Source organism: Nomascus leucogenys, chromosome 19 (assembly GCF_006542625.1).
Source record: "Nomascus leucogenys isolate Asia chromosome 19, Asia_NLE_v1, whole genome shotgun sequence".
NCBI lineage: Eukaryota > Metazoa > Chordata > Mammalia > Primates > Hylobatidae > Nomascus > Nomascus leucogenys.
Genome location: NC_044399.1, coordinates 2,413,304 through 2,426,438, shown reverse-complemented (window position 1 = coordinate 2,426,438; position 13,135 = coordinate 2,413,304).

Below are 13,135 nucleotides of genomic sequence, written 5' to 3'. Positions count from 1 at the left end.
GTCAAGGGACACCCCTTTCCTCTCGCGGTACTCGAACGCAGCAGCAGCCTGAGCTGAGTGCTGGGCCCTCCTGCTCCACCCCCGCCTGCCTAGCCTTTCAGAAGATGAGGTCTGGAGGCGGCGGCACCACCCTTGACTGTGCAGGTGTCCCAGGCCATGGTTATTTGATTTTCTTACTGCTCATGGTTTTGGTTTAAAGGAAAGGATTCTCAGAGGTGCAGACCAGAAGCCATGAGTGGAAAAACCCCACGCAGCAGCTGGCAGCTTCTTCTCTGGCCGGCATTCATTTTGTGTTAAACTCAAAATCTCAGCCTGAGGTTTGTCTCTGGGAAAGGCAAAGGCAAGAGTGCCTTCCTTCCCATAACTGAGCCTTTCGGGAGGAGGAGGGCTCTGCGCTCAGGGATCCACCCCCTTGAAGGCCCCACCCCCTTGAGGGCCCCCTCAGGGCCCTGAGGCTCAGAGTGGGAGACACGCCCAGACACACAGAGCCCACGGAAGCTGCAAGCCCGGCCAGCCCTTGGCTGGCTTGAAGGGAGCAGCATGTACTTGGCAGCCGGGCGCCCCCGCATGGGGAAAGGGGATCTGATGAATGACCCACGCCTCCGTGAGAAATAGGTTAATGCATCATCTCACCCGGGTATTGGCATTCTCGTAGAGGAGAGGAAGACAGGAAAGGCCTCTGAGAGTGAGCCTCCAGCTTTGATTGTCGGAAGGATGAACGGGAACCGCTGGCCTCACCCTTCTGGGAGCCCCTCTCCGGCCCTGGATCTGGGTAGGAGGTGGGCATGCTGCCTGTGCCCCTCTCCAGGAAGGTCTCAGGTGGGGCCCAGAGAGGCTGTAGGTGACTGCGGGTGACCAGGTGTGAGCTGCGTGGCCGTCGTGCTTTGCTGGGGCTGAGGCAGCAATGCCAGAGGTCTCCACTCAGTCTAGGCCTGCTGGGACCCCAGGGGCACCTGATATGCCTTTTGGGGCTTTGGGGCGCCCCTCCTCCTGGGGCTCTGGGACCAGGGTCCCAGAGTATGACAGGGGTGCTTGGGGAAGCAGGCTCCGGAGTTCACTGCTACTTGGCTCAGTGAAACCAGACCCCCTCACACAACCCAAAGGGTGAAACCCCTATTGAGAAAATGAGGAACTATACACATGGAAGCTGACAGCGCCCTCAAACCCAGGGTGCTGGGCCTCCCGACACGTTCACTGGGGGCTCTCAGAGACGCTGAGTGTCCCTGAGCTCACCCTGGGCTCCAGTTGCAGTTCTGCTCCGGGGGCCCAGGGGCTCGCTCTGATCTTCCTGACGGCATGGCTTAGGCAGGGGCTGTCTGGTCTCTCCCCAGATCTCTCTTCTACCTGTGTCTCTTTTCTTGCAACTGTCAGGAGCACTGCAAGCTCCCAGATTGGGCTGAGTGGGGCCCGGTCCTTCCTGCTGTCTTTGTTGTCTGAGATTCACTGCACCGGGCTCCCCTGGCCTCTGCAAGTTCTGAGCAGGCCTCCGGCGTTGGTACTGAAGTTCAAGCTCTAACACTTGCTGCCTCCAATCAGCAGCCTGAAAACCTTCCTTCTTTCACTGGGCTTCCTGCTAAAGCCCAGCTCTTGAGTTAGCTGGGTTGGCCATCGAGAGGCTACGTGGACCCTTCTGCCTAGCACTCCATAATCGTATTTAGTGAGCGTCTGTGTCAGGCACTGTACTAGGGGCAGAGGCTTAGGAATAGGGAAGAGGAGCCATCAGATAGCCATGTCAAGTGAAAAACAGTGTGTGATATGAATGTGGGCAGAACACACTCACTTCTACCTAGAGGTGTTGAGGAAAGCATCTCGGGCAGTTCTAGCTGCCTGGCACCATCCTGGAAGGAGCACCCTATGAATGACACATGCTTGTCAGAGGCCTGCGGGATGCAGGGTGAGGGGGTGGGGTGAGGGTTATTTAGCAACGGGAACCCCAAGGTGAGACACAGTGTGGGGCTGTGAAGGACTGGGGCCACGTGCCCACAGCAGGATATGTCAGGACACCATTAGAAGGGTCTCTTTAGATCCCATCACAGAGGCAGAGAAGGGCTGCAGGGTAATAGGGTCTTGACTATTGGGGAAACTCACTTCTAATCCATCTGCAAACCCTGTCAGTGCCACCTCCCAAATCAAGCTGAGCACGACATCCCTTGACCTCACACTGGTCATTGCCCCGTCAGGGCCAGTATCCACTGTGGAATGTGTGCACAGTGCCCATCTGGCTTTTCTGCTCTGGCCCTGCCCTCCTGCAGCTCAGAGGGACCCTTAGAAAGCCAAGGCAGCTGTGCTATCCCGCAGCTTGGCACCCTCCAAGGGCCCCACCTTATTTACAGTAAAGTCAAAAAATGAGGTCCTGAGGTGCACCAGTCCTGCACCACAGGCCCCTGCCACCCCCACTCCCAGGTCCATCCCTGACCTCTGGCCTCTCTTCAGCAGCAACAGCCCCAGCTCTTCCCAGACAAACTGCACCAGCTCTTCCCAGACAAACTGCACCAGCTCCTCCCTTGGGGACACTGCACTGGCTGATTTAGCCATGGAGATGCCTAACAATTGTAATGACGCCCCTACCTCCTTCCAGTCTTGGATGTAGTGTCACCTTCCTGGTCTGTGGTGGGCACTTGTAGGGGTCCCTATGGCCCCTGACTCCTGTGTTCAGATCCTGGTGTAACCCAGCCCTCTGGTGTGACACACGGCCTGTGTCTCGCTTCCACCCTATAGAGTGGGCTGGCTGTGATGTGGTGCCACACTTGTGAGTGCATGATGTCATGAAAGACTGCATTTTTCCAGCAAACTCACTCTAGGGAAGTGACCACCTGAAGCAAGTTTACTGGAAAAACAGAGTGTTTCATAACATCATGAATAACTTTGAATAACCAAGTTATCCCCAAATAGAAGGAAATTCTGCCAACAGCCTGAGTGGGCTTAGAAGGGGATTCTTCCGCAGTCAAGCCTCCAGATGAGAACACAGCCCGACTGACATCTGGATGCTGTTTCATGTAAGCCTAGGCAGAAAACCCAGCCAGCTTGACCAGACTCCTGATGGCGGGACAATGAGTTAATAAGGCAGCTGTTTCCAGCTGCTGAGTTTGTGATAATTTGCTTTGCAGCAATAAAAACATTCTATGCATCTCATTTATTTTTCTTGTTTCCTTACAATGTAGGCTCAATGTCTGTGTCTGCTTTGCCATATTGCCAGTGTGTAAGGGGTTCCCATCCCACGGTGGGCATTGCATGAATGCTTCCTTCATGAAGCTCTGTTTTATTGATTTCAAAGACAAGTGACAGACAAAGAGAGAAGCATTTTGATTAACAAAATTCAAAATGTTTTTGCTTCGCAGATACAGCAATAAGGTCCCATGGTCACTTTATTTTTTCTGTAATCTCATTTAATAGCCATTCCTTTCCTCAAATAGAGACACAGGATGTGATAATCAGAAGGGGACTTCATGACCACCTAAGCTGACCTCCTTTACAGATGAGGAAAGTAGGTCTCAGAGAGAGGAAAAGACTCATTCAAGATCATATAGCGAGTTAGTGAATATTGTGCACAGACAATAAAACAGACACAAACAGAAGCAAAGGCACGTCTTTTAATTCCCAGTTCAGGGCTCTTACCCCAATACCATACAAAAACCCAAGTATTCAGTAGCTGAAAAGACCAGCTCTTTTGTCTGTTTTAAAAACAGGTACAATGCTGAAATAAGCAAATTATATGTTGTTTGTAAATTTAAATTTACTATTAATGTGATGTAATTCTAGTATTAAATAAAGCAATTTTCCTAGGGAATGTTGGCACTGGCAACAACTACATAATAGTAATTGTGAGGAAAATGAGACATCACATGGTCCAGGCCTCCTGGCAAATGACTACATGTGGTGCATCTCAAAGAAACTGATTTCACAGTGGGGGGCAATAACTATTTATTTCTTAATGAGTGCAAGTGTGTATTTTAGTTTATGGAAAAGTCAGCCATATTTTCTCATTCTTTTCCAGTCAACCATCTATATTGTCTATATGATGAAATTTGATAGACTTTATTTTGCAGCAAATAAGTCTGTGGATATATTACAAATACAATTTCAAACAATGCATTACAAATTATGTAGGCAGAGATGATTTAATATTTAATGGTATATGTCTAATTAATACACTGTGATAGATTGGATCAAATTCAAGCAATGTAGCCTTTTAGGCAATGAATCACTTGCTAGGTATCTTCATAGATATTTGATCAATATTGCCATTTAAAATAGGCTTCTGTAGTGTCAGATGGGTAAATAGTAATAACACAGGCTTGGTATTTATTTTTGTCCACTTTTATTATCTTAGAGAAAAGATATTTCATGCTCATCTTTGGTCTGGTAACTTTGGAAAATGACAGAGTTAACATGCAGCTTTTTCTCCTGCTCCTTCAAAGATGCATAGCATTTGCTGTTGGTTATGGGAAGTGAGTGAAGGTGTCCTGCTGGGATTCCGTCGTCAGTACAGACGCACACGATCCCCTGTCCCTGTGTGCACTCCCTCTTCCTGAGTGCTCAGAGGAAGTGACTGCAGGCGTTCTGCTGAGCACTCTCATGTGCCTGGCACCATGCGTGGGAGCCCTTTGGTGCCTCTTTAAGATCTGGGTCAGAGGCTGGTAGAGAGAGAAATCAGGACCAGGAGATGCCTGGATGGCTGCCCCCATCTCCGGCCACCTGTCCCTAAACTCTGTCTGGCCCCGAGGCCGTTCTCCTCTCTGTGCCTTCTGCTCTCTTCTGCCAGTGCTGGGCTTCACCTGGACTCACCCCTATATCATCTCATCCACTCTGGCCTGGCTTGCTTTGGCACCATTTTCTGCTTGTGCATGTTTTGCTCCTGCATGTTTGGCACATGCTCCTGCACCCAGGTGCATCCCTGCTCTGGTGTCCATGGTAGGGGGTGCTCCTGAGCATCTGGAGCCACCTTGACTAAAGCCTGACCCAGCCCCAGGCCCACCAGTCCCACACATATCCCGACAGCCTGGGTCTGTTTCACGTGTCCAAGTTCATCAAATCCAAATTGGAGCAGAGGAGGGCGGTTCCAGTTTGGGATTAATTCAGCAGATTTACAATCCCCTTTCTCTTAGGAGAACAGCCCCTGTCTACTTTCATCCACATCTGCCAGTCTCAGCTCCACCTCTAGGTGACAGTGACCCTTATGGGGTGTATTAGTCCACTCTTACGCTAGTATAAAGAACTACCTGAGACTGAGTAATTATGAAGAAAAGACGTTTAATTGACTCACAGTTCCATAGGCTGTACAGGAGGCATGGCTGGGAAGGCCTCAGGAAACTTACAGTCATGGTGGAAGGTGAAGGGGAAGCACGCACATCTTCACATGATGACAGGAGAGAGTGAGAATGAAGGGGGAAGTGCCACACACTTTGAAGCCATCAGATCTCATGAGAACTCACTATCACGAAAATAGCAAGGGAGAAATCTGCCCACATGATCCACTCACCTCTTACCAGATTTCTCTCCCAACTTTGGAGATTAGAATTTGAGCCAAGCCATAACACAGGGCTCACTAGAACCCTTCTGTGGGATTGATAAATGGAGGCCAGGAGTGGGGAGTTTTATTTCCTCTGTCTCTAAGTGTGAGACATGAGTCAAAGTTGCTCGTAGAGCCACTGTGAAGTGAAGCCAAGAGTTTGCGGGCCCCTGTGGGGGAACTGGGAGGATTTAGAACCCAGGTTCTCCGGTGCTGTGAGCTACTCTGGTGTCCTTTCTGGCTGCAGCCATCAATAAATCCATCTTTTTCTGAACACTTTGGTGTGGATGCTTACTACTTGTGGGCATTCATAACCATCCCTGTGTGGTGTGCATCATCACCCCCATCTTACAAAAGGAGAAACTGAGGCTCCCAAGGTGTGCAGAGTCATATAACTATTTTGCAGCACAGTGAGATTCTGCCCTTCTCTTCTAAGTCTCTGCTCTTGGCAACCAGAGTGTCTCTTCTCTGTCCTTCCCCTGTTTTGTCCACAGAGAGGAAGAAGCAGAAAGAAGAGGAATGGAATTGCCCGAGAGGAACACACACAAGTAGCACTGTCCTTAAACATTTCCATGTTGATGAGGGAAGGCGGGAGCCTGTAGCCTCATTAGTTGTGATGCTTGCTGTGCATATTTCATGAGAGAATCTTTAAAGACATGACTCTAAAGAGGCAGAAACTTTCAATTTTTCCTTCTTCTGCCCTCTGGAGAAATAGGTCTGCTGTGGTTTGGAATCCGACACCTGCAGCCTTGGCCTCCTGGAGGGTAGGGTGCTGCAGGGGCAGGCCCTAAAGGAAGTGAGAGTGGCACCTGTTTGAGGAAAGGCAGATGCGTTAGGTCTCCCAGGAACCTTGCCTCTGATCTTAACCTCACTTTGGGATATGAAGCGGCAGTGTTGGACTGAAATTCCTGCCAGCCACCCCTAAGCAAGAGTGTGAATGGACTCCGAGGGTGGTCCCACCCCGGGGGCATAAAGATGCCCCTGCAGGCTTGGGCCTGCTCTGCACTCTGCCCACAGCTGTGCGGGTGCCAGGCCCCTGGCCCAAGCTGCCCCAGCTCTAGGTCCTTCTTGGGGACACATGCAGGAGCCCTCCGTTCCCACCCGTGTTGCTACATCTATAATGGTTGCCAAGCCGTCATTTTTAAAATAGCTTTTTATTTTGAAATTAGTTTGAGATTTCTAAGATGTTGCAAAAATAAGACAGAATTCCTGTGCCCTCCACCCAGTTTCCCACAGAAATCCCTCGGCTCTCAGCCCCTTCCCAGGCAGGTCAGAGACCTGTCTTGTGTGCAGCCCAGTCCCAGTGACGGGTGTGGTGGGGTTGTAAAGACCCAGGTCACTGGACTTGCCTCAGCTCTAACTCTGAAGGTCTCCTGGGCCTCAGCACTGCCCTACGGTGGGCCAGAGTCTGCGCTGAGACTGTCTCCGCTCATGCCTCTGTCCACCCTGCCTCCCTGCCTGACTTTTCTGGGGCTCATGGAGGCCTCCCACACTGACCTCTCAGGCATGCTTTCTAGGCCCCCAGCCCTGGGACACATTGGCCAGCAGTGGCTGGAGGATGCACAGGCTGGCCTTGCAGGCAGTGAGAATCCTGTCACTGGAGGTGGGAGAAACAAGTAGCTGCAGCACGAGGGCCGCCGCTTCGCTCAGTGTCAGAGGCGATCCTACTGGGAGTGAATGTGGTTGAGGGACAGGGAAGGGGTAGGGTAGACAGTGGGCAGCACCGACACCTGTTGAGCTACTGTGAAACATGGCAAGGGCCGAGCTGGCCTGAAGAACTGTGTGGTTGGTGGAGTAGGGAGAAGGACTCAGCCTCTAGGGAGGACCAAGGAAGCCAAAGGATCAGTTCTAGGTCTGACTCACAGGAGTTGCTGTATCTGAACAAGGCTGAACTCTCAGTCCAGGCAGGCTGGCGGTGCCAAGCAGAAGCTGAGGGTGGCAGGGCTCAGCTTTGATGTGTGAAGGGGTTGGCACTTTTGCAAATCTGGAGTTGCCTGGTTCTCCAACACCCTCTGAGCCCAATGAAGGGACACCTCCTTAAGAATGGGAGCCAGCACTGCCTCTCTGGTTGGGGTGATGCAGGGGCCTGACACTGCACAGCAACACTAGTCCCCAGGACTTGCCCCAGGGTCCCTTCTGGTCCCAGTGTATCCAGGTGGGGAAAGCTAGCTCTGGTGAAGGAGGAAGAGGGCTGTAGGTCCCAGCCAGTCCCACCAGCAGGGGTGGGGGAGCAAGCAGAGTGCTGGATGGAGAAGGTATTTGTGCAGGAAGGCAAGGGAGACAGAGCCCGGTGTGGCAGAAGGGAGGGGATGAACTTGGGAGTGCTACCCCGATCACAGGGCTCAGTTTTGCAGGGCCCCTGGGTGGTGGTGTGGAATGTCCTTAGGATGTCTCCAGGGAGCAAGGAACATTCAATGGCCCCTGTGTGTGGTGGCAATACCAGCATTCACATAGCAGATGTTAGAGGGCTTGTGAAAGGCATGGAGAAGCAGGGGGCACATGGCAGAAGACATTCAGCGTGAGGCTGGAGACCTGCAGAGAGCTGCTATCCATGCGAGGGCCCAGGAGACACATCAGTCCCCAAAGCTACCTGCATGATGGAGGCAGGCAGTGTGGACTTACTCTGTAGGTCAGGCTGGCTGTAGAAGGGGCTATTACAGAACTGGGACCACCCAGGGCAATTAGGGTATTGGAGCTTAGAATGACAGAGGCCAGGTGTCAGGAGCCAGTGGACACCATTGCCATGAGCTGGGAAATGGGAGGGGCATTGGGAGACCCTCATATCCCAGATATTCATGGAGAGGCTTAAAAGAACACGGTGCCCTGAGGGCAGAGCAGGTGGGTGGCCAGCATGGGCCTGAAAGTGCAGCTGATCCCCACCAGAGGAATCTGGGACACGCTGGCAGGACTTGACACAGTTGCAGCCTCAGACCAGCAGCTGTGGCAGAAGCTGAGGTTCCTCCTACTCACCTTCTCTTCCAAAGTCCCCCAGGAAGGGTGGCCCACCTGAGTCCTGGAGGAACTGCCAGGGTGTGACCAGTGGCACTGGCCCTGGAAATGGACTGCCCAGGTCCCCTGTGGCAAAGGAGGACCTGTGAGCTGTCAGTGCCTGCGAGTACCTGGTGGATGGGGCCCCCCTTGCTCAAGGTCACATCTCCTCTCAGGGTGGCCTGCCTCCAAAGATTGGTTGACCACTCAGCAGTTTCTGAAGGGACATCCAGCCTCAGACTCGCTGTATTAGTCTGTTCTCATGTTATTAAGAAATACCTGAGACTGGGTAATTTATAAAGAAAGGAGTTGAATTGGCTCACAGTTCCCCATGGCTGGGGAGGCCTCAGGAAACATACAATCATGGTGGAAAGCACCTCTTCACAGGGTGGCAGGCGAAGGAATGAGAGCCGAATAAAGAGAGGAAGCCCCTTATAAAACCATCACCCCCATGATTTAACTACCTCCTACTGGGTCCCTCCCACAACACATGGGGATTATGAGAACTACAATTCAAGATGAGACTTGGATGGGAACACAGCAAAACCATATCATTCCACCCCAGCCCCTCCCAAATCTCACATTTCAACACACAATCATGCCTTTCCAATAGTCCTCCAAATTCTTAGCTCATTCCAGCATTAACTCAAATGTACAAGCCAAGAGTCTCACCTGAGACAAGGCAAGTCCCTTCTATCGATGAGGCTATAAAATCAAAAGCAAGTTAATTACTTCCTAGATACAATGGGGCTACAGACATTGGGTAAATATGCTGGTTCACAAATGGAAGAAATTGTCCAAAATGAAGGGATTAGAAGCCCCATGCAAGTCTGAAATCCAGCAGGGCAGTCAAATCTTAAAGTTTCAGAATGCTCTCCTTTGACTCCAAGTCTCACATCAAGGTCATGCTCATGCAAGAAGTGGGTTCTCATGGCCTTGGGAAGCTCCATCCCTGTGGGTTTGTGTGGTACAGCCCCCCTCCTAGCTGCTTTCATGGGCTGGCATTGAGTTTCTGTGGCTTTTCCACTGCAAGCTGTCAGTGGATCTAAATTCTGGGGTCTGGAGTAAGGTGGTCTTCTTCTGATAGCTCCACTAGGCAATGCCCCAGCGTGGACTCTTTGTGGGGGCTCTGACCCCTATTTCCCTTCCACACTGCCCTAGCAGAGGTTTTCCATGAGGGCTCTGCCCCTGCAGCAAACTTCTGCCTGGATGTCCAGGTGTTGATATACATTCTCTTAAATCTAGGTGGAGGTTCCCAAACCTCAATTCTTGACTTCTGTGCACCCACAGGCCCAACACCACATGTAAGCCACCAAGGCTTGGGACTTGCACCCTCTGAAGCAATGGCCTAAGCTGTGTGTTGGCCCCTTTTAGCCACAGGTTGGACAGAGGGCACTGAGTCCTGAGATTGCAAAAAGCAACAGACCATGGGCCTGGCACAGGAAACCATCTTTCCCTCCTAGGCCTCCCAACCTGTGATGGAAGGGGCTGCTATGAAGACCTCTGACATGCCCTGGAGACATTTTCCTCATTGTCTTGGTGATTTAACATTTGGTTCCTCACTACTTATGCAAATTTCTGCAGCCAGCTTGAATTTCTCCTCAGAAAATGGGTTTTTCTTTTCTATCACATTGTCAGGCTGCAAATCTTCTGAACTTTTATGCTCTGCTTCCCTTCACATATTTTTGTGACTACATAAAGCTGAATGTTTTTAACATTGCTCAAGTCATCTCTTGAACACTTTGCTGCTTGGAAATTTTTTCTACCAGATACCCTACATCATCTCTCTCAAGTTCAAAGTTCCACAGGTTTTTGGGGCAGGGGCAAAATGCCACCAGTCTCTTTGCTGAAACATAGCAAGAGTCACCTTTATTCCAGTTCCCAAAAAGTTCCTCATCTCTATCTAAGACCACCTCAGCCTGAACCTCATGGTCTGTATCACTATCAGCATTTTGGTCAAGGCCATTCAACAGGTCTCTAGGAAGTTCCAGACTTTCCATATTTTCCTGTCTTCTTCTGAGCACTGCAAGCTGTTCCAACCTCTGCCTGTTAACCTGTTCCAAAGTCACTTCCACATTTTCAGGTATCTTTATAGCAGTGCCCACTACCCAGGCCCAATTTACTGTGTTAGTCCGTCCTCATGCTGCTATGAAGGAATATCCAAGACTGGATAATTTATAAAGAAAAGAGATTTAGTTGACTCACAGTTCTGCATGGCTGGGGTGGCCTCAGGAAACTTACAATCATGGTGGAAGGCACCTCTTCACAGGTTGGCAGGAGACAGAATGAGAGCTGAGCAAAGGGGGAAAAGCTCCTTATAAAACCATCACCCCCATGATTCAGTTACCTCCCATTGGGTCTCTCTCATGACATGTGGGGATTATGGGAACTACAATTTGAGATGAGACGGGTGGGAACACAGCCAAACCATATCACCCTCGGGGTTGCCAACATCCTGCAGAGGATGCCCCACAGCAAGGCTTCCCTTTCCTCTGCCTCCCTCCCTCCCTGCTCACAGGACTGTATCCCAAGAGTCTTTGTAGTAAACCACCTGTAAGCCCACGTCCTGAGGGGCAGCCCAGGACAGGAGAGGACACAGGACAGAGGACACAGTGCTGGTGGCCGAGGAGGGCCATGGAGGGCTCCACACTGCTCCTCCACTTCTGCTAGCTCACAGGAGTCAGAGGTGCTCCAGGGCTGTGTTCTCAGGCCTGCATCCTGAGCCTGCTGCTTTCCCTCCGAGAGATGGAGTCTTGATCTCTTCCACCTGACACCAGACTGGCCTCAGCAACTTGTCCCTTCCGTAGAATGCAGAGGGCACCTTTGGAGGCCTGAGGCTCGCTCAGGAGGAGCTGGAAGTGGCCTCTTGGAACACCACCTGTGGCATCCCCGGACACCAGGGAGAATTCCTAGCACCTGCTGGGGAGGCTGCCTGGACAGGGTGGGGCCTCCATGGGTGAGGAGAGGGGAGGCTCAGTCCTGGCCAAGGCCCCCGCACGGTGAAGGGAGCAGCCCAGCACCTCCCTGTGGCCAGGCTGACCTCTGAGTGACACCGCTGGCGTCATGTGGAGAATGGTCCGCCAAGCTTTGCATGAGTTGCTGACCCACACGATTGTGAGATATAATAAAATGAGAGAATTTTTAATCCACTAAGTTTTGGGGTAATTTGCTATGAGCAATTGATAAATGCGGCAACCAGTGAAGTCGGCCGAGCGATGTTTGGTGCCGGTTGGATGCCAGCGTGGCCCCTGGCAGATTCCCCGTGTTCTGGGAGTGGTGTCTTGGAGGGCTTAGAAGTGGGTGCTGGAGACGGCCACCCATCCACCATGTCGCCTCCCTGCAGTGACCCTGCTGCTGGGCCTGCAGGATGTCCACAAAGGTCTCTACTCTCGTCATGGAGGCGGAATCTCATTCGCTTTTATCCTTCACAGCACCTGGAGAGGCCTTTTTCACGGGGAGGTGGGCGATGGAGCAGTGAGTCCCAGCCAGCTGGGTGCTGGACAGCAGGACGCGCTGCTGCAGGGAAGCTCGGGCCGGACAGAGGAGCATTTGCTGAAAGCTGCAGAGTTCCGAGGGAAGGCGGGTGGCAAGACAGGAGGGGCAGGAAACCGAGTTGGGGCGCACGGGGTCCCAGGGCTGAGTGAGAGGGGTCTGGAGGGAGGAGGGGACTCAGGAGCCAGACCACGCGAGAGAGAGGATGAGGCGGCACTGTGGCAAAAATAACAGCGGGCCAGGACGCTCAGAGGAGGAAGAGCCTGCGGGCCGCAGCGTTGCCAGCAAAGGCGAGGTCTGCAGGGATCCTCCCCCCTCGTCGGGGATGCAGAGTCAGGTAGGCGTCCCCGGGGCCACCCCTGGGCTCTGGGTCACGGAACCTGGTTTAACTTCTCCCGTTTGCTGTGCGCTCTGAACCAGCTGGTTCTCCGGCGAATATGGAAATTAGGGAAGTTAACTGGTCCAGGATGCTTTAGCTGTGCTGGGTACCAAGTGAGTATTCGTCCATCTAAGGAGCAGCGTTTCCCGGAAAAGGCACCGGGGGAGAAAGGGGCCCTGGTCGCCGCGGTTCAGCCCCGCGGGAAGCGAACCCCGGGAGGGACCGCGAACCTCAGCTCCCCCGCGGGGGCACCAGGGAGCCCGGGCGCGGTCAGAGTGACCCAAGGAAAAGGCGGTGTTTTCCACAAGTCATTTAAATGATCAATGAAATTAAATTTTACTCTACGTAATTTTAAAAAATTAATAGACTTCCTTTTTTAAAGGAGTTTTAAGTTTACAGAAAAACGGAGCCCAGAGTACACAGAATTTCCATCTACTTCCTACCTTCACCCGCTCCATTCCCTCCATAATTAACATGTACCACACACACATACGTATACACACACCATACACACCCCACCGCCCACACACCACACATATATACACATGCCACACACACTCCATCCCACACACCACTCCATACACACCACCCACCCCCACACACCACACATATATACACACACCATGCACACACCACTATGCACACAACACACATATATACACACGCCATACACACCCCACCCCACACACAACACACATTTCTACACACGCTGTACACACCCCACCCCCACACACCACCACCCCACACACACCAAACACATATATAGA